This window comes from Peromyscus maniculatus, chromosome 3, assembly GCF_049852395.1.
Source record: "Peromyscus maniculatus bairdii isolate BWxNUB_F1_BW_parent chromosome 3, HU_Pman_BW_mat_3.1, whole genome shotgun sequence".
NCBI lineage: Eukaryota > Metazoa > Chordata > Mammalia > Rodentia > Cricetidae > Peromyscus > Peromyscus maniculatus.
The window spans coordinates 89,345,325-89,365,740 of record NC_134854.1 but is presented as its reverse complement, the minus strand read 5'-3'; the positions used below and the strand labels follow the sequence as shown (position 1 = coordinate 89,365,740).

Genomic DNA, 20,416 nt, shown 5'->3' with positions numbered 1-20,416 from the left:
TTCTTTTACATATGTGGGTGCCCTTATGTTTGGGGCATATATGTTCAGAATTGAAACTTCATCTTGGTCGATCTTTCCTGTGACGAGGATGTAATGTCCTTCTTGATCTCTTTTGATTGATTTTAGTTTGAAGTCTATTTTGTTGGATATCAGGATGGCTACCCCTGCTTGTTTCTTAAGACCATTTGATTGAAAAGTCTTTTCCCAGCCTTTTATTCTTACGTAGTGTCTATCTTTGAATTTGAGATGTGTTTCTTGTATGCAGCAGAAAGATGGGTCCTGCTTTCGTATCCATTCTGTAAGTCTATGTCTTTTTATAGGTGAATTAAGTCCGTTGATATTAAGGGATATTAATGACCAGTGATTCTTCATCTCTGTTATTTTTGGTGGTAGTGTGTGTGTACTTCTCTTCTTTGGGGTTTACTGTTGTGGCTTTATCTATTGCCTGTGTTTTCAAGTGTGTATCTGACTTCCCTCGGTTGGAATTTTCCTTCTAGTGCTTTCTGTAGGGCTGGGTTTGTGGATAGATATTGTTTAAATCTGTCTTTGTCTTCGAATGTCTTGTTCCTTCCGTCTATGATGATTGAAAGTTTTGCTGGGTATATTAGTCTGGGCTGACATCCATGGTCTCTTAGTGTCTGCATTACATCTGTCCAGGTCCTTCTGGATTTCAAAGTCTCCATTGAGAAATCGGGTGTTATTCTGATGGGTTTACCTTGGCCTTTTTCCTTGGCTGCTCTTAATATTCTTTCTTTATTCTGTACATTTAGTTGTTTAATTATTATGTGTCGAGGGGACTTTTTTTGGGGGTCTAGTCTGTTTGGTGTTCTATAGGCTTCTTGTATCTTCATAGGCATTTCCTTCTTTAAGTTGGGAAAGTTTTCTTCTATAATTTTGTTGAATATATTTTCTGTGCCTTTGAGTTGGTATTCTTCACCTTCTTCTATCCCTATAATTCGTAGGTTTGGTCTTTTTATGGTGTCCCAGATTTCTTGGACATTTTGGTTCATGACTTTGTTGGCTTTAGTGTTTCCTTCGACTGATGGAACTATTTCTTCTACTGTATCTTCAATGCCAGAAATCCTCTCTTCCATCTCTTGCATTCTGTTGGTTATACTTGCATCCGAAGTTCCTGATCTTTTACTCAGGTTTTCTATTTCCAGCATTCCCTCTGTTTGTGTCTTTTTCATTTTTTCAATTTCCCTTTTCAGTTCTTGGACTGTTTCCTTTGTTTGTTTCATTGCTTTTTCATGGTTTTCTTTCAGTGCTTTATTGTTTTCTTCCAGGATTTTAATGTTTTCTTCCAGGACTTTATTGTTTTCTTGGAGGGCTTTATTGTTTTCTTCTAATTTGTTTGCCCTTTCCTCTAGTTGTTTACATCGTTCTTCCAATTTTCTTGTCTTTTCCTCTACACAAGCCTCTACCTTCTTCATGAAGTTACTCATAAGGCTACTTTCTTCTGCTTCTTCCAATTTTTGGTGTTCAGGTCTAGATGTTGGAGGCGAGCTAGGTTCTGGTGATGCTGTATTGCTCTTCATTTTGCTGTATGTACTTCTGCTTTGATGTCTGCCCATCTCCTTGTGGTTCCTTCTTGGTCTTATCAGTGGACTTGTTTCACAAAGAGCTGACAGACTCAGAAAGACTCTCTCTCTTGTCCAAAAGGGAGTTCTCTTGTCCAACTCTTTGGTCCAGAAGGGAAGTCAGGGGCAAGCTCTGGTCCAGAATGGCAGTCGGGGACAGGCTGGGAGCTGGGGGCCGGTCTCTAAGTCTCAGGAAGTGGCTGGGGTCTTGGGCAGATGGGCGTGGGGGCAGGGCGCGGAGACTGCAGGGGCTGCCGGGGGCTTGGAAATGGGGATCCCTCCCGGTGGGGCTAGAAGGGGAGCTGCCCGGTGGCCAGAACCTGGTGCCAAGTTGGGCAGGCCTCTCAGGAGTGGCTGGTGGCCAGGGATGGGGTCCGGGCTGGACCCAGGCACTCACCTCTGGTCCAGAAGGGAAGTTGTCGGGGGCAGGCTGGGAGCTGGGGGCCGGTCTCTAAGTCTCAGGAAGTGGCTGGGGTCTTGGGCAGATGGGCGTGGGGGCAGGGCACGGAGACTACAGGGGCTGCCAGGGGCTTGGAAAAGGGGATCCCTCCCGGTGGGGCTAGAAGGGGAGCTGCCTGGTGGCCAGAACCCGGCGCCAAGCTGGGCAGGCCTCTCAGGAGTGGCTGGTGCCCAGGAATGGGGTCCGGTTTGGACCCGGGTACTCACCTCTGGTCAAGAAGGGAAGTCGTCGGGGGCAGGCTGGGAGCTGGGGGCCGGTCTCTAAGTCTCAGGAAGTGGCTGGGGTCTTGGGCAGATGGGCGTGGGGGCAGGGCGCGGAGACTGCAGGGGCTGCCGGGGGCTTGGAAATGGGGATCCCTCCCGGTGGGGCTAGAAGGAGAGCTGCCCGGTGGCCAGAACCCGGCGCCAAGCTGGGCAGGTCCTCCCAGGGTGGCTGGTGGCCAGGGATGGGGTCCGGGCTGGACCCAGGCACTCACCTCTGGTCCAGAAGGGAAGTTGTCGGGGGCAGGCTGGGAGCTGGGGGCTGGTCTCTAAGTCTCAGGAAGTGGGTGGGGTCTTGGGCAGATGGGCGTGGGGGCAGGGCGCGGAGACTGCAGGGGCTGCCGGGGGCTTGGAAATGGGTATCCCTCCCGGTGGGGCTAGAAGGGGAGCTGTCCGGTGGCCAGAACCCGGCGCCAAGCTGGGCAGGTCCTCCCGGGGTGGCTGGTGGCCAGGGATCGATCATCTGTATCTTACAAACTTTTTTCCCTCTTCCTTGGTGTTGCAACTGGACAGGAGCTGGATAGGACTGTTGACTCCTTTTCTCCACTGGGAGCTTTCCAGTGAATTTAAAGAGAAATTTATTTTTAGTCTCTCAAAAATTGGGGAAGCGTCTAGCAAGAAACAACAATCTGTGGAGGAATGATAAGAATACTCTTGCCCCTGCCACAAACAGTTCAAAGGCCACAAATCACATTCATCCATCTTTCATACATATTAAAATCCCTTGTGGTTGTTTTAAATTATTTTATACTTTTTAGGGAACAATTGTCAGGTTAAAAGTTGAAAGAGATATTTCTTTTATGACGGGGGATGTGGACAGGAGGAGACTTATTGAAAATGTGGTTAGGGATTATGCTGGTCTAGTTAAGTGTGAGTTGTTGTGGTCTCCAAGATCCTGGGCCTCACTAGCTCCAGATAGTTGCCTAGGTTTCCACTATCAAACATGATTTTCCTTTTGTTTAATGGGCCCTGTACTCAATTAAAAAGCTGCTGGTTACCTCAAGGTATGAAGACGACTACTAAACTGCACACTTAGTCACACTATCCTGGTCACTTTTTTAGTTCATAAGCATAACAACTGATAGGACTATTGGTGACTTCCCTCCCTTAACAGCTTGCATAGCACATTCTGGAACCATGAAAGCTAATATCTTGAATGATGCATGCTATAATTAAATTTTAATTTCAAAATAAGTGTTTAGGCTGAAGAAAAACATTATAAAATTTATAAAGTCTCTATCACAAAATGTATCTATTACAATGTATGGAAAATAAGAACATTGCATTTCAATTAGGATAAAAATTATGACATAAAAAGCAATTTGGTATATGACATAAAATGGTTGAACATTTTGAATACATAGGTAAGATCAGTATACTTAGGAGGTTCTCACACCATTGGGGGAGAATAAGGAAGGAGACACTACACTGAGGAGGCATGTTGTAATGAGGTGAGGGTACCTTAGAACAGTTTGGGGTATCTTGGAGATGAGAAAGCAGAAATGGATTCTCTTATTAGTGCACTGGATGAAGCTCAGCCATCCTACATCTAATTTTAGCTCAGAAAGCATCCTGTACACGAGTACTATGTGATCATCAATTTGTGATTCTGGAAGGTATTTAGGTTGTAGTCATTTATCACAGAAGACACAAAAAACAAATACATGCAGTATGCTTTTCCCCTTTGAGATGAAGGTTGCCCTATGATTTTGGAAATCTTGCCACATGAATCCATCTTGGAGGGAAATCTTCAATTTGAAATGTGTACTAAGAGAAAGAAGAAGTAAGAAGCTTGAAGAGGAAAGATTGGTAGTATTTTCTTTGCATCAAATAATTTCATGTAAACCAGTCAGATAAAAATAATTGACAGAAAAGAAAACACCAAATATTATTCATCTACATCTATATCAATATATTTTAAATTTGGCTACCGGGAACCATCTTACCTTTCAGCAATGCAGCTCTGCACATTAACAAATTTTTAAATTGTATTTACAAAAGGTAGAGAGGATTTAAACAGACAAAAAGTCAGCTTTTCTCTCTTCATGCTCAGCTGATCTGAAGCCCTTTGGATCCTTTTCATGTTGCTGCTCCTTATATAATAAAAGAATGTAGGTATTGGCAGGTAGTTCCTAAGGAATAGCCAAGGCCTTTCTTGTCTACCAGTCTCAAGTTTAACCTACTCCCTGGACATTTCAGTCTGATCCTCCTATACATGCTTGGACATCCTGCTGTACTGTTACCCAAACTAAAAACACACGAGGCAGCTGAGCCATCTAAGGCAAGATTTTTGTTGGAGTTTGTATCACAATGGTAGAAATTGTGGTAGAATCCATGAGACTATAAGCTTCCAAGCAATTCAGGCTTCACTAAGCTAATTTGCAATATGAAATTGGTCATTGACTCGGTGTCAATAAATTGGTCTGTGATGCCAAGAAACTGGTTGGAAATTCTATAGCTGAAGAGTTGCAGAGACTGGACTGGCTTCAGCATGTACTAATCTAAATTGTGTTTCCATTAATCTGTATTAGGTCCTGATTTGATCTGCAGATACTGAAATGGCTTCTCCAGGGCCAACTGGCAGAGTGAGCAGAGTCTGGGTTATCATAATATTACCATTGGGTATGAAAAGAATAATAATATAGAAATGTTATTGAATATACAGAAATAGAAAAATATTTAAAGATTATTTCCTCTTACACTTTATTTCCTACTAATCACACCCACAGCTTTTGTTCATATTCTAAAATGTAGTTCATTCAAAAAGAAAAAATAGATATTTACAAATCATAAAGCATAATCCAGAATTAACCTATACCATACTCTTCCATATATGGCAGATCTATGACCAGAATACAAATTCTTGTTCATTCTGACTTCTCTCTCTGTCACATATCTAAACCCACATAACCATACTGGAACACTAGCTGCCATCTCACACACTGACAAATCATGAATGAGCAGTGGTAAAGTCTCAGAGCTCATTTTATGCTAGGAATCTTAGTGTTTCTATTGCTGAAAAAAATGACCAAAAAGAAATTTTAGGAAGTAAAGAGTTTAATTGGGTTATACTTCAACATTGCTGTTCATCACCAAAGGAAGTCAGAATAGGAACCCAAACACGTCAGGATCCTGGAGGCATGAGCTTATGTAGAGCCCATGGAGAGAAACTGCTTACAGGCTTGCTTTTCCTGGCTTGCTTATCCTGCTTTCTTACAGAAACCAAGACCACCAGCCCCAGGATTACACCATACCCATGGGGCTGGGCCATCCCCCATTGGTCACTAATTGAGAAAATGCTTTATAGCTGGATCTCATGGAGGCATTTCCTCAACTGAGGCTCCTTTCCCTCTGATGGCTCTAGTTAACAGTCAAAACCAGCCAGTATAGCATCCATCTTGGCACCCATTAGCCATCTCTCTCTGACTCTAGTTCCTGAAAGATAAGTTCCCAGTAACTCAAACTGAGTGACTCCCACCCCAAAAATGTGCATCCATGAATATCTACTTGTTATGATATCACGTGATCATTCTCATGAGTGAATTATACCTATGAACTGTCATATTTAAATTATTAATCCAGACTCTGCAAAGTTAGAATAGAAAGGGTTGACTAGAGAATGATTGAGAAGAGAACAGGAGGGGAGAAAATAGTAGAATGTGTGTGATGTGAAAGTAGACAGTAAGAAGAGTAGGGGCCAAGAAGTTTAAGTAGGAATAGGGCAGGGAATAGGGGAGAGGAGAAGATGTTGAGTAACCAAAAATAAGAGTGTATTTTTAAAAAAAAACTGTGGAAACATGTAGCTAGAGTTTTCCTGCCTTGCACACAGTCAGGACAAATCTTTGCTACCCGCCAGTCCCACAGCCACTCAGACCCAACCAAGTAAACACAGAGACTTATATTGCTTACAAACTGTATGGCCGTGGCAGGCTTCTTGCTAACTGTTCTTATATCTTAAATTAATCCATTTCTATAAATCTATACCTTGCCACATGGCTGGTGGCTTACCGGCATCTTTACATGCTGCTGGTCATGGCAGTGGCTACAGTGTCTCTGCCTCAGCCTTCTGCTTCCCAGTATTCTCCTCTCTCCTTGTCCCACCTACTTCCTGCCTGGACACTGGCCAATCAGTGTTTTATTTATTGACCAATCAGAGCAACAGATTTGACATACAGACCATCCCACAGCAGAAACACACTATTATCTCACTCTATATTAAAAGGAGAATTGATGATCAATGAAACACACTGCATGGTAGATAATCCTCCTCTAGAAACCACCGGTTATAAAACAAAGATCCTAGTGTCATGTATAGGAATCCTCATTATGAGAGAGGCCCCAAAGCTACAAAACAATACAGGATTTTGCCAGTTTTTTTTTTTATTGACTACCAAAACTAGGGCACAAACACTACTGATAAAGACACTATATATTTTAGTTGCAGAACATAGAGAAGTTGTGCTGGAATTCACCTTAAAAATCTCCTCCTGGGTGGTTAGATTTTTCAGTTCTGGAAGTTGCTCTGCAAAACCCTGATGTAGAAAAATGTTATCAAAAGTCTTGCTCAGCTGTGGACTTTATAATGGTCATCTGCTTGGCAGGATGTACCTGCTGCAATGATCCTTATCCTCGTGCTAGCCTAGAGCTTTCTGGTTAGATCTGTGACCCACTCACTGGCAGAGAACTAGTGTCTGGTATTGTAGTCCATCGCAGAGTCCATGGCTAGCTCTAGGATGTCATACAAACTATGAGGTAATATACAACTGGTGTTTTTCTGAATAGGCATCCTGTCAAATTGTTTTCTTACTTATTATGTTTAAACCTAAAGATTAGTGATGTTATCAGCCTTCATCAGAGAAACGCCTTTATGTAGTGGATGGTACTTAGTGTAGAAACTCCCAACTCTTGAAAGTGCTGGGAATAACTATGGTGTGTTCACACTTATCCTCAACAGGATATATATATATATATATATATATATATATATATATATATATATATATATATATATATATATATATATCCCCTTCAGTCTCAAGGGACATCTCCAATAGGATGTAGGAAGAATGTAAGAAGAAAAGAATAGCAAGGAACTCTGTGAAACAGAGGGTTCTGGGCATGATCATTGTACTTGTGAACTCACTGCTGTGGTTCCCTGCACAAATGTTGATTGGCTCCATCAACATTTTTTCATGAATGGAGGAGAGCCTGACGAGTTCCTAATCTTCACTAACAAACTGTTAACAGTTAATGGCTCTGGAAAAGGCTGTGCCCTTCTCTTCAGTGTTGTAGCCATTATTGCTATTAGCCGTTAACAAAATGCTCTGTTCCAATACATAAGACCCAGCTCATGTTCATGCAGGCAAAGAAAATTAACTCAGTGACTCAAAAAAAAATCATTGCAGTTTGAGGAGGTTGTTGAGAATAAGAGTTTCAGTGTTATAGGGAAGAAGATAATTGGGAGTAAAAAAAATATAAAATAATCATTACTTATGTTTTTAAATTTCCAAAGCATATAATGAATTAAAATAAAACAAAATTTAAAATGAATAACACAGACAGTATATGGGACACCACTGAGTGAATAGAAAATTATATTGTTGGGTTTATGGAAAGAGGAGAGAAAGGTGGAAAGGTGAAGGTACAGAAAACAGAGTTAATGAAGTTCTTTCTGAACATGCAGGTCCTGGAAGCTCAAATAAATTCAATGCAAAACACCTGTCCAAAATATCAAATCTCAGAGAAAGAGAGCAAGAGGGACAGATAGAGAAAGAGAGAGAGAGAGAGAGAGAGAGAGAGAGAGAGAGAGAGAGAGAGAGACATAAGATACATTGAAGGGAATATTACTAGACTCCCACTAATTTCTTAATAAGAATATAACATGTAGAAGATAATTGGGTAATATAGCCAAAGTTCTAGCAAGAAACAACAGCAAAAGTTCCCCGCCCCCACTGATGACAGCTTATGTTGGAGAGGATTACAAGCAAGGAGAACAATCCTCCACTGTTGGTGGGAGTGCAAACTTGTACAGCCACTTTTGAAATCAATATGTGGTTTCTCAGAAAATTGGGAATCAATCTACCTCAATATCCACCTATACTACTCTTGAGCATATACCCAAGGAATGCTCAATCATACCAGAAGATCACATGCTCAACTATGTTCATATCAGCATTATTTGTAATATTCAGAACCTGGAAAAATAGATGACCTTCAACCAAAGAATGGATTAAGAAAATGTGGAGTACTACTCAGCAGTTAAAAAAAAAAAAAAAAAGACATCATGAAATTTACAGGCAAACAGATGAAACTAGAAAAATATCATCCTGAGTGAGGTAACCCAGACTCAGAAGGACAAACATGGTATTTACTCACTCATAAGTGAATACTTGATGTAAATCGAATGATAACCAAACTATAACTCACAACTCCAGAGAAGCTACCTAACAAGAAAGACCCTGAGGGACACATGGATCACCTTGGGAAGTGGAAATAGATGAGATCTCCTGAGTAAACTAGGCATGGGGGTAGGAGTTCAATAGAGGGTAGAGGATGGAGGATGAAAACATAAGGGAACAAGATTGTGGAGGCTGAACAGAGAGGGAGTGAAAGAGCAATAAAAGAGATACCATGATAGAGGGAGACATCATGGGGATAGGTAGAACCCGGGTGCTAGGAAAGTTCCCAGGAATTCACAAGGATGACCCAAGATTAGACTACTAGAAATAGTGGATAGGGTATCTGAACTGGCTTACTCCAGTAATCAGATAGGTAAATACCCTAACTGTCATCATAGAGCCTTTCTCCACTCTATGATGGAAGCAGATGCAGAGACCCACAGCCAAACACCAGGCTCAGCTCTAGGAGTTAAGTCAGAGACATAGAAAAGGGGTTCCATGAACAAGGAGCATCAAGATCATGATGAGGAAACCTACAGAGACAACCAAACCAAACTAGTGGGAACTCATAAACTTTAGATTAACAGCTGTGGAGCCTCCGTGGGACTAGACTATGCCCTCTGCATAATCGAGACAGTTGTGTAGCTTGATCTTCTTAAGGGGCCCTCCTACAGTAGGATCAAGACCCATCCTTGATTTATGAGCTAACTTTTTGGAGCCCACTACCTATGGTGGAACACCTTGCACAGCCCTGATGAAGGAGGAGGGACTTGGACCTGCCTCAACTGAAGGTACCAGGTTCTGCTGACTCCCCATGGGAGACCTTACCTTGTCTAAGGAGGGAATGGGGGCGTGTGTTGCAGGGAAAAGGCTGGTGGACAGGAAGAGGGAAGAAAACAGGATCTGTGGTTAGCATGTAAAATGAATAAAAAGTTTCCTAATTAAAAAAAAGACCAATAACCTGCTTTGTATTCAGCCTGTTTACCCTGCATTTAAGAGACCATTGTTACAAGCTGCCTTGCTTCCCTGGGTTTCGAAAAACTGAGCATTAACAAAAAAAGAAAAAAGAAAAGAAAGAAACAACAGCAAAAGTTCCCTGCCCCCAAAAAAATACAGTTAGTGGAAACCTTCTGAAATGAAAGAAAAATAGGCACTCTCAGGAAACTAGAGAAAAGTAATATAACCTGAAAATGGGTTTACATTAAATTCACCAAATTTACACCACTATAGAAGAAAGAAGTTAAACTTTATCAATACATAAAAACACCAAACCAAACAGATTGGAGCAATGGAAGAAAAACATTAAAAAATAACCAAAAAATTCTGGCATGGATCTGTTCCTGCCCATCATTAACTGTGCATATACTTGGAGTGAAAATAAACATGGTGTCAAAATAGTAACAACAGCTGGGTGGAGATTAAACAGAACTATTTGTTCATCAGAAAAGGAAGACTTCATGAGTAAAATATAGTCTAAACTTAAGGAGTCAATGAACATACTTTACTCAAAGAGAAAACAAAGGGGAATAGAATATACAATATTTATATTAATAAAATGGAATTTAAGTTGTAGGCACAAAATGTGACAAATGAAGTAATTATATATTAAAGAGGAAAGTTTAACAAAGGAATACATCTCAGTTTCCTGTCTGTTTTATGGGATAATTTTGAGTGATGAAGGTAGACAAGGACTATTCTATCAGGATGGGTTTTCACTCAGCTTTAGCCCAGTCGTTCAGGGTTGCTGAGAATGCATGTGTTCACCATTCTTTTAAGGCAATTTCATTGTTACTGCAGCTGAAGAAAACTGAGTTGTGTGACCCTTGAGGTGTAGCTAAGGCAGGCACTCATGCTCCAAATCCCTCAGCTGAAAGCAATAATCTGGAAATTCTCAGTGCCCCTCCCTCTCTCACACAGATAAGTAACATATTTGGCAGCTGGGCCTCCCCAAGCAGGCATGTTTTTGTTAGGGTCTGAATCACTGTGGGAGGTTGATATGAACCTTGCAAGCAGTAATATACTCCTAAGTCCTCAGGATCCACTCTGCTGATCTTGAGTGTGAAATCTGTGCCTGACCCACTGCCACTGAACCTGTCTGGCACCCCAGGATGTCGGTAGGAAGCTCTGTAGATAAGCGGCTTTGGAGACTGGCCTGGCTTCTGCAGGTACCAGGCCAAAAAAGTGTTTCCACTACTTAGTACAAGGCTCTGACTAGACCTGCAAGAGATGGAAGCTTGATCTCCAAGGCTGACAGGCAGGGAGGTTGGAGTTTGGGTCATCACAACATTACCTCTGGAAGCTGAAATAAAGACAGAGAAGTATAAACTTAAGGACACATTTCATGAAAATCTTCATTTATTCTTTTTTTATATTTATTTCAGATGAGATGTTCATTTTTACATACAATTCTTTATACACTAAAATTTCCTCATTGGACAACAAAATGGATTAAAAGTCCTAAGGGGCTTCAAGGCAAGAATTATACCATCCCATTCCACTGAGCCATAATCTTCATTATAGAACAGATTCTCTCCTATCTGAAACCTCCCTCTAATAGATGTATACCTCACATTCCCCATCCTGGATGATAAAACCCTTCTGTCCTCTCATACATGGACAGAATATATGTGATGAGCAGGAGCCCAGGGTTCATTCTCCCTACCCATTCTCCTTTCTCACTTCCCTCTGTTCTCACCAGGAATCCTGAGCAACAGCAGCACCAACAGCAGAACAGGCAACTTCATTTTGAGGAGGCAGTCTCTGGAGACTGATCAGTCATCACAGGATGCCAACTGAGCTTTTATCTCAGACTAGCGAGAGTGGGTCCTCCCTAGAGAGCAATATGCAAAGGTTGAGGTTAGTGTTACAGTATAGATAGAGGAAAGAGTCATGCATGCTTCTTATGATTACAAAAGTCATGTAACATCTTCTATGTCGGGGTGACAATAATAAAAGTGTGCTTAACAGGAAAAGACGATGCTAAAAACTGTCAATCTGTACTACAGTAGATATTCAATAAGTGCTGTGTTACAGAAACACTAGAAGGAGTGGAAATGAAGACATGTATGCAATCATTCCCTATGAGTTGAATAATCTTGCTTTTGCTCCACCCTCATGAGCTTACAGAGAAATCCCTCTTTTTACAAATGGTGAATGTAGAAGTTAGGAGTTGCCTTTCCTGAGGTATATTGAATTTGTCTCTGTAGGATCACAAAATTAAATAAACATACCAGGAAGGTATATCTTAAATTTTTATCATACAAATGTTAAAGTGATGGACACAAAATTAAATAAAAGTATTTGGAAGGTATATCTTAAATTTTATCATAAAAATGTTAAAGTGATGGATATTAAAAATAATTTTTCTTGGGTGGTAGTGGCACATGCCTTTACTCCCAGCACTTAGGAGACAGAGGCAGGTGGGTCTGCGAGTTAGAGGCAACCTGGTCTACATAGCAAGTTCCTGGACAGGCAGGACTATTACACAGAGAAACCCTGTCTCAATAATAATAATAATAATAATAATAATAATAATAATAATCATAGAAAAGATGGTTTGAGGAAGGGTCCCTGGTGTTTTTGTCTATTGATATTTCACAGGTGAATTTCAACTCATTTGTTTTATATGAATTAAATATATATAATTTTTCATCCAGCAATTATACCTCAGTAAAATTATATTTTCTCATTTATGTGTTTATAATGTGTTTGTATGCATGTGTGAAAGTATGTTCATCTCATGGCACACAGGTAAAAGTCAGGAGACACTTGTAGGACTCAGTTCTCACCTACCATGTTGGTCCATGGAAAACTGAAGTTGTTTTAATCACCTTAATGAATTTAAGGAGTTATAATGAGGTACTAAAATGATATAAAATTTAATAACAACATATAACAAAATAGAATAGAAAATCTTAGGTTATTCTCCATAGATTAATGATCTGCTTTGGTTTATAGAGGGATACTTCGATGACCAGATAGATAGACATTATCTATCATTCACCTATCTGTCTAACTAGTCACCATGTGTACATTGGAAGTACAAGAACCTCAGGGTTACTAATTTAGAAATCACTGTGTTGTCTCAAGTCTTTCTGACTTTTTCCTATTATACACATCATTGCTGTATTGACAGCTAGCACACTGCCCTAGCTTTGAAAATAGCTAAGTAATTAAAAAAGTAATATTTACTGAGATGGAAACATTGGAAAGAATAAAGCTCATACTCTGATCCTCTTGCTGTTATGTCTAATAACCACAGGAAGTGCACACAGTAAACAGAGACCCTTAGAGATGAACAGATGTCATTACTACAACCTCTGACATCATAGAGAAATGCTGTTACTTTATTAAAAATATCTTTTCTAAATCATCTCTGAGTGAGGAAACCCAGATCAATAAAGACAAATTTGGTACATACTCACTAATAAGTGGATATTAGGTGTAAAATAAAGGATAACTATGTTACAATCCACAGACCCAGAGATACTAGGTAACAAGGAAAGTGTATAGGGAGATATCCAGATCTAGATGGAAAGGAGATATAGAAGAGATTTCATGAATGTACGGAGGGCAGGTGGGGATGGGAGCTTGAGCAATAAGGTTGGGGGGACATGGAGGGGTACAGTGCTGAGCCAAACATTAGGCAAACTTTGGGGATCCTGCAGAGGAGAAGATAGGAGCTTGGAGCCAGAGGGATCAAGAGCACCATGGGAAGGCTCACACAGTCAACTCCCGTGGGCTTATGGGGATCACAGAGGCTGAAACAAAAAACATGGAGCCTGCAAAAGACTGACTTAGGCATTCTGCATATATGTTATAGTTGTGTCACTTGGTCTTCTTATGGGAGCCCTAACAGAGGGAACAGGGGCTATCTCTGTTTTACTGGCTGTGGAGATCCTACTTCTCATTCTGTGTCACCTTACCCAGCCTTAATACATGGGGATGTTCTTATTCTTACTGCAATTTGATGTGCCAAGATTTATTGATACTCAAAGGAGATCTGTCCTTTCCTGGATGGAGACAGAAGAGTAGAGGGTTGAGGGTGGGAGGCAGGAATGGGGGAGAAGGATTGCAAGTGGAAGATTCGTGAGAAAATGTGATTGGAATGTAAATTAAATAGATGAAAAATGAATAAATAATGAATAAAATGTCTTTTCTAACAAAGTTGTTTGACTGATGTGTAAAGTGAGACAGGGATATAGAGGAAAGGGATAAATTAAATTTTATTTTAGTATCTCTTCCTCATGTTCCTGTTCCTCTTGTTCCCCTTCTGATTCTGCACCTTCACCACCTTGTTTCCGTGGGATGCATCATGACCTGGTTGAATGTATTTGACAAGAGGAAGACCATTTTTACATTATAAATTGTATCCAGATAGTTCATCCTTCTGACAATTAAGATAGATTGTATAATTATCTCTATATTGTTTTGAAAATCATTTCTATGCAAGTCAATAGATAATTATGATAAATCTCTAAGAAAGCAAAGCATAGTGTCAAATTACCTTACTGTCATATGCTGTCTATAAAGCTCAGGCAAATATAATACCTAGTTTTTTAAGAGTTGGGCATTTTATACCTCAGATTACAAAACAAAAAGACCAAAATGTCTACTGTTACCTCTTGTATCTAAGCTAGTAGCACAATGTACAAAATGTAGTAAGAAATGTAGTAAGAAATGAGGACGAAATAAAATAAATTATTTGCTAATAGATCAGCACACAAATTCATAAAGAAGGAATGTCAACATAAATATTTAGGAGTAATCACAATAAAATCTCTACATACACCAAGGACAACAGAGTTGCCCTTGTACATTAAAAGTCACACATGTGAATGTGAATATGTCTGTGTTCATAATGAGAACCACTCTAAAACTATATTTTCCTATATAAGACTATTTTTCCTGCATGTTTGTAAGAACATTATGTGCATGTCTGGTGCCCTCAGAGGCCAGAAGAGGGCCTGGATCCCCTGGAATTGGAGTCAAAGATAGCTGTGGGTCACCATGTGGGGGCTGAGAATCAAACCCAGGTTCCCTTCAAGAGCAACAAGTGCTCTTAACTGCTAGTCATTCATGGCAGCTCCATGAAGCACTTTTAAATGTATATTTTCTCCAATTGGCACATGAACTCAATGTAATGTAACTAATATTGCTGTATGGGTTTCTAAGGCTAATAAACTCAGCATAGAATTTATGTAGAAAATCAGACTGCATAACTAGGAAAAATCTGAAGCCTATAAAAGTGTTATCATATCCTCTGACTTGATTGTTCTCTTTTGTATAAAACTGTAGTAATTAAGCTGTATGTACTGTAGATGTGCAGGTAGGTGGGTAGATGAATGGGACATCAAAAAAACAGTAAATGATCTTACCCACACAGCATTTCAAAACTAAAATAAAATATATAAAGAATAGAGTATAGATCACTGTTCTTTTGTTGTTGTTCTTTTTTTTCAGGGAGGCTGTGTAGCCTGAGCTCTACTGGAACTCTCTCTGTAGACCAAGCTAGCCGTGAACTCACAGCAATCTTCCTGCCTACGCCTCCCAAGTGCTGGGATTAAAAACATGTGCCACCACTGCCAGGTTTTGTGTTACTTCTAAAACTATGCTCTGGAATAATAATTCTTCATTAAAATCACTTATAGAAGCATGTTTAAGACAACCCTTACAACCTATACAATGTCATATAGACAAATCTATATTCCACTTCATGCAGTGGGATAAAAAGTCATAGGAGTATGGTTCAATATTATTTGATTTTTGTAAGCAGGCCAGAGGCCATACAAGCCATTAGAATTCTATGTAGATTGCATCAGACAGCTGAGAGCATCAACACCCACTGCTAGAATCTCAAGACACAGCAGAGGATCATAGCTAGACAGACTTCCCCTTTCTCTGACATTTGTGCACTAGCTTTTGTGAGAAAACCAGAAATCCTTCCTTCTGTCAGTGTCTCTAAGTAATTTTTCTCTGCCCTTTAAATACTTGCACTTAGAACCAAATTTTCTGCATTTAAATAATGTGTTCTGAAATGTTCACAGTAGTTTCTACTGTTCTCTACTGAGGATACAGCTGGGGATACAACTTAGACTCTTCACAGGGAATGGTTGTGTCCTCTGTTAAGGCAGAAAAGTACTCTGAAAGGCTCAAGATGAAGAGGAATGAAGTTAGTTAGGGAACAGAGAGACTGTTTAACCTCTTTTATCAGAACAATGACTCTCCAAGAGCTTTGCTAACCATCCTGTAGCATCTGAGAAACAGTTTCAGTGAGTGACTCATGAGGAGGAGCAATTGTGGCAGCCCAGCTCTCACTTCTGCTTCCCTGGAGGTTCATGGTATGACTTGTATCACTGTGGGAGGACGCTTATCATACTGCAGACAATAATAAGTTGCCATATCTTCAGACTCTAGGCTGCTGATGCTGAGAGAATAATCTGTCCCAGACCCACTGCCATGGAACCTCGATGGAACCCCATCTGCCAAGGTGGATGCAGCGTAGATCAGGCGCTTAGGAGCTTTCTCTGGTTTCTGTTGGAACCAGCTTAAATAATTGCTAATGCCCTGACTGGCCGTGCAAGCGATGGTGACTCTGTCTCCCACAGATGCAGACAGAGAGGATGGAGACTGGGTCATCTGGATGTCACATCTGGCACCTAGGAGTGGAGACATAATATATATCCACATAATTGAGCATGATACAGAAGGACTGACTACCTCCAAATGCCAGTCAACACTAAACACAGTGTGACAGTGAAATTCCCATTATAGTGACTTTTTACCTGGAAGCCAGAGCAGCAGGAGCCCAAGGAGCTGAGCAGGGGCCCTCATGTCCATGCTGAGTCCTGACTGCAGTGACAACTGTACAGGGTGTGACTGGTATATGAAGAAGTCCTCAAGGCTGTGCAGTGAGTGCATGCAAATCACCGGGAACCAGTTAGGATGGGCACAGCTGCAAGGCTTGCTCATCTCAGCAAGCTTGGCACAAGCTCAGGGTCCCTAGATGCCCAAAGTTAGACTGCATACATGTCTGCAAAGAACACACTTCTTTTTCAATTTTAAAATTATACAGGACATTTCTAATGTGTATATGCTCTATTTTAATAATAAATTTCAAAGATTAATTGCAGTAATATACACAAATATCCTGCTGTCAGGGAGAAAACAAAAGAGAAGGGACTATTAAGTCTCTTTAACTAATCAAATAATTCTGATTGGTTAAAAAATACTATGTGTTTTCCTTGGCACATGTTTGTGAGTTTGGAGTAGTCACGTCTATAAATTAAAAGTTTAATTTATCAAGACCATTTTAACATTATAAAAATAAGAGCTTATAGCTTTATCTATACTCACTTTGGTACAAATAAAGAAATTACACAATAGATGCACATATAACACTTGACTCCAAAAAGGTGTGCTAATTGGTGTCCTGACACCATATGAAAATAGAGGGCCTTTCATGCTCAGAGAAGAAATCAGTTGCACATTTTTCTCCATTTGGGATATTCCATGTTTGCTCTTTTCTACCATTTGCTACTATTTCCCACAACTCCTTAGCATAAAGGAGTGACTAGTGATGACAGCCTTGAATGCAATAACAGAAGAAGAAGACACTGCTACACATCACATGACTCTGCTATGTGTTACAAATGACATTTTAACTTTTCACTCTTGAGCAGTAAATGGAGACGTTATACAGATTTTGTGTGTGTGTGTTTTCATTTTTTAATTTTATTTTATAATTTAATTTTAAATATCAGCCACGGATTTCTTTGTTTTACCCTTTCCCCGCCCACCTTCCTCCCAGCCCATCCCCCATTCCCATCTCCTCCAGGGCAAAGACTCCCCTGAGGATTGAGTTCAGCCTGGTAGATTCAGTTCAGACAGGCCCAGTCCTCTCCTCCCAGGCTGAGCTAGCTAAGTGTCGCTGCATAAGCCCCAGGTTCCAAACAGCCAGCTCATGCACTGAGGACAGGTCCGGGTCCCACTGCCTAGATGCCTCCCAAACAGATCAAGCTAATCAACTGTCTCAGTTATCCAGAGGGCCTGATCCAGTTGGGGCCTCCTCAGCCATTGGTTCATAGTACATGTGTTTCCATTCATTTAGCTATTTGTCCCTGTGCTTTTTCCAGTCTTGGTCTCAACAATTCTTGCTCATCCAAACCCTCATCTTTCTCGCCAATTGGACTCCTGGAGCTCCACCTGGGGCCTAGCCTTGGATCTCTGCATCCAGTTCCCTCAGTCATTGGATGAGATTTCTAGCACAACAATTAGGGCGTTTGGCCATCTTATCACCACAGTAGGTCAGTTCAGGCGTTCTCTCACCCATTGACAATAGTCTACTCTGGAGGTATCTTTGTGGATTTCTGTGGACCTCTCTAGCACTTTGCTTCTTCCTATTCTCATGTGGTCTTCATTTATCGTGGTCTCTTATTTCTTGTTCTCCCTCTGTTCTTGATCCAGCTGGGATCTCCCGCTCACCTAAGCTTTCTTTGCTCCAACCCTTGCCCTTCATTACCCCCATTCATATCCAGGTTGTTCATGTAGATCTCATCCATTTCTCTGTCATTGGGTGATCCCTGTGTATTTCTTGGGGTCCTGTTTTCTAGGTAGCCTCCCTGGACTTGTAAGTAACAGTCTAGTCATCTTTGTTTTACATCTAGTATCCTCCTATGAGTGAGTGCATACCATGTTTGTCTTTCTGAGTATGGGTTACCACACTCAGGATGATTATTTTCTAGATCCATCCATTTGCCTGCAAACCTCATGATGTCATTGTTTTTCTCTGCTGAGTAGTATTCCATTGTGGATATGTACCACATTTTATTTATCCATTCTTTAGTTGAAGGGCATCTAGGTGGTTTCCAGGTTCTTGCTATTAAAAACAATGCTGATATGAATATAACTTAGCAAGTACTCTTGTGGTATGATTGAGCATTTCTTGGGTATATGCTCAAGAGTGGTATAGCTGGATCTTGGGGGAGATTGATTCCCAATTTTCTGAGAAAGTGCCATATTAATTTCCAAAGGGTTGTGCAAGCTTCCATTGCCACCAGCAGTGGAGGAGAGTTCCGCTAGCTCCACATCCTCTCCAGCATAAGCTGTCTTCAGTGTTTTTTATCTTAGCCAGTCTGACAGGTGTAAGGTGGTATCTCAGACTCATTTTCATTTGCATTTCCCTGATGATTAGGGATGTTGAACAATTCCTTAAATGTCTTTCAGCCATTTGAGCTTCCTCTGTTGAAAATTCTCTGTTTAGTTCTATATCACATTTCTTAATTGGACAGTTGGGCATTTTGATGTCTAATTTCTTGAGTTCTTGATATATTCTGGATATCAGCCCTGTGTCAGATGTGGAGTTGGTGAAGACCTTTTCCCATTCTGTAGGCTGTAGCCTTGCCTTGTTGACCATATCTTTTGCTCTACAAAAGCTTCTCAGTTTCAAGAGGTCCCATTGATTAATTGCTTCTCTCAGTGTCTATGATACTGATGTAATATTTAGGAAGTGATCTCCTATGCCAATGCATTCAAGACTACTTCCTACTTTCTCTACTATCAGGTTCAGAGTAATTGGTTTTATGTTGAGGTCTTTGATCCACTTGGACTTTAGTTTTGTTCACGGTGACTGATGTGGATCTATTAGCAGCCTTCTACACACTGATATCCATTAATGCCATCACCATTTGTTGAAGATGCTTTCTTATTTCTATTGTGCAGTTTTGGTTTCTTTGTCAAAAATTCTATGTTCAGAGGTGTGCAGACTAATATCAGGGTCTTCAATTCGATTCCATTGGTCCACATGTCAGTTATATTCCAGTACCAAACTGTTTTTATTACTGTAGCTCTATAATAGAGCTTGAAGTAAGGGATTGTGATGCCTCCATAGGTTGTTTTATTGAACAGGATTCTTTTGGCTATCCTGGGTTTTGTGTTTTTCCATATTAAGTTGAGTATTATTCTTTCCAGGTCTGTGAAGAATTGTGTTGTTATTTTGATAGGGATTGCATTAACACTGTAGATTGCTTTAGGTAAGATTGCCATTTTTACTATGTTAGTCCTGCCTATCCAAGAGCATGGGAGATCTTTCTATTTTCTGACATCTTCTTCAATTTCTTTTTTCAGCAACTTAAAGTTCTTGTCATATAGGTCCTTCACTTGCTTAGTTAGTGTTACCCCAAGGTATTTTGTGTCATTTGTGGCTACTGTAAAGGGTGAGGTATCTCTGATTTCCTTCTCAGCCTGTTTGCCAATTGTATATAGGAGGGCTACTGATTTTTTTTGAGTTCATCTTGTATCCTGCTATGCTGCTGAAGGTGTTTAAAAGCTTTATCAGTTCCTTGGTTGAATTTTGCGGTCACTCAAGTATACTGTCATGTCATCTGCAAATAGGGAAAGCTTGACTTCTTCCTTTCCAATTTGTATCCCCTTAATCTCCTTATGTTGTCTTATTGCTCTGGCTAGAACTTCAAGTACTATATTGAATAAGTATGGGGAGAGCGCACAGCCTTGCCTCGTTCCTGATTTTAGTGGAATTGCTTTGAGTTTCTCTCCATTTAATTTGATGTTGGCTGTTGGCTTGCTGTAAAATGCCTTTATTATGTTTAGGTATGTTCCTTGTATTCCTGATCGCTCCAAGACTTTTATCATGAAGGGTTGTTGAATTTTGTCAAATGCCTTTTCTGCATCTAGTGAGATGATCATGTGGTTTTTTTCTTT

General features: G+C 40.4%; 1 pseudogene; it reads right to left on the bottom strand.

Annotated features, from left to right (window-relative positions):
- Window positions 1-16,033: 16,033 nt before the first annotated feature.
- Window positions 16,034-16,387, bottom strand: LOC143272222 (immunoglobulin kappa variable 1-16 pseudogene; annotated as a pseudogene).
- Between the last annotated feature and the right edge of the window lie 4,029 nt (window positions 16,388-20,416).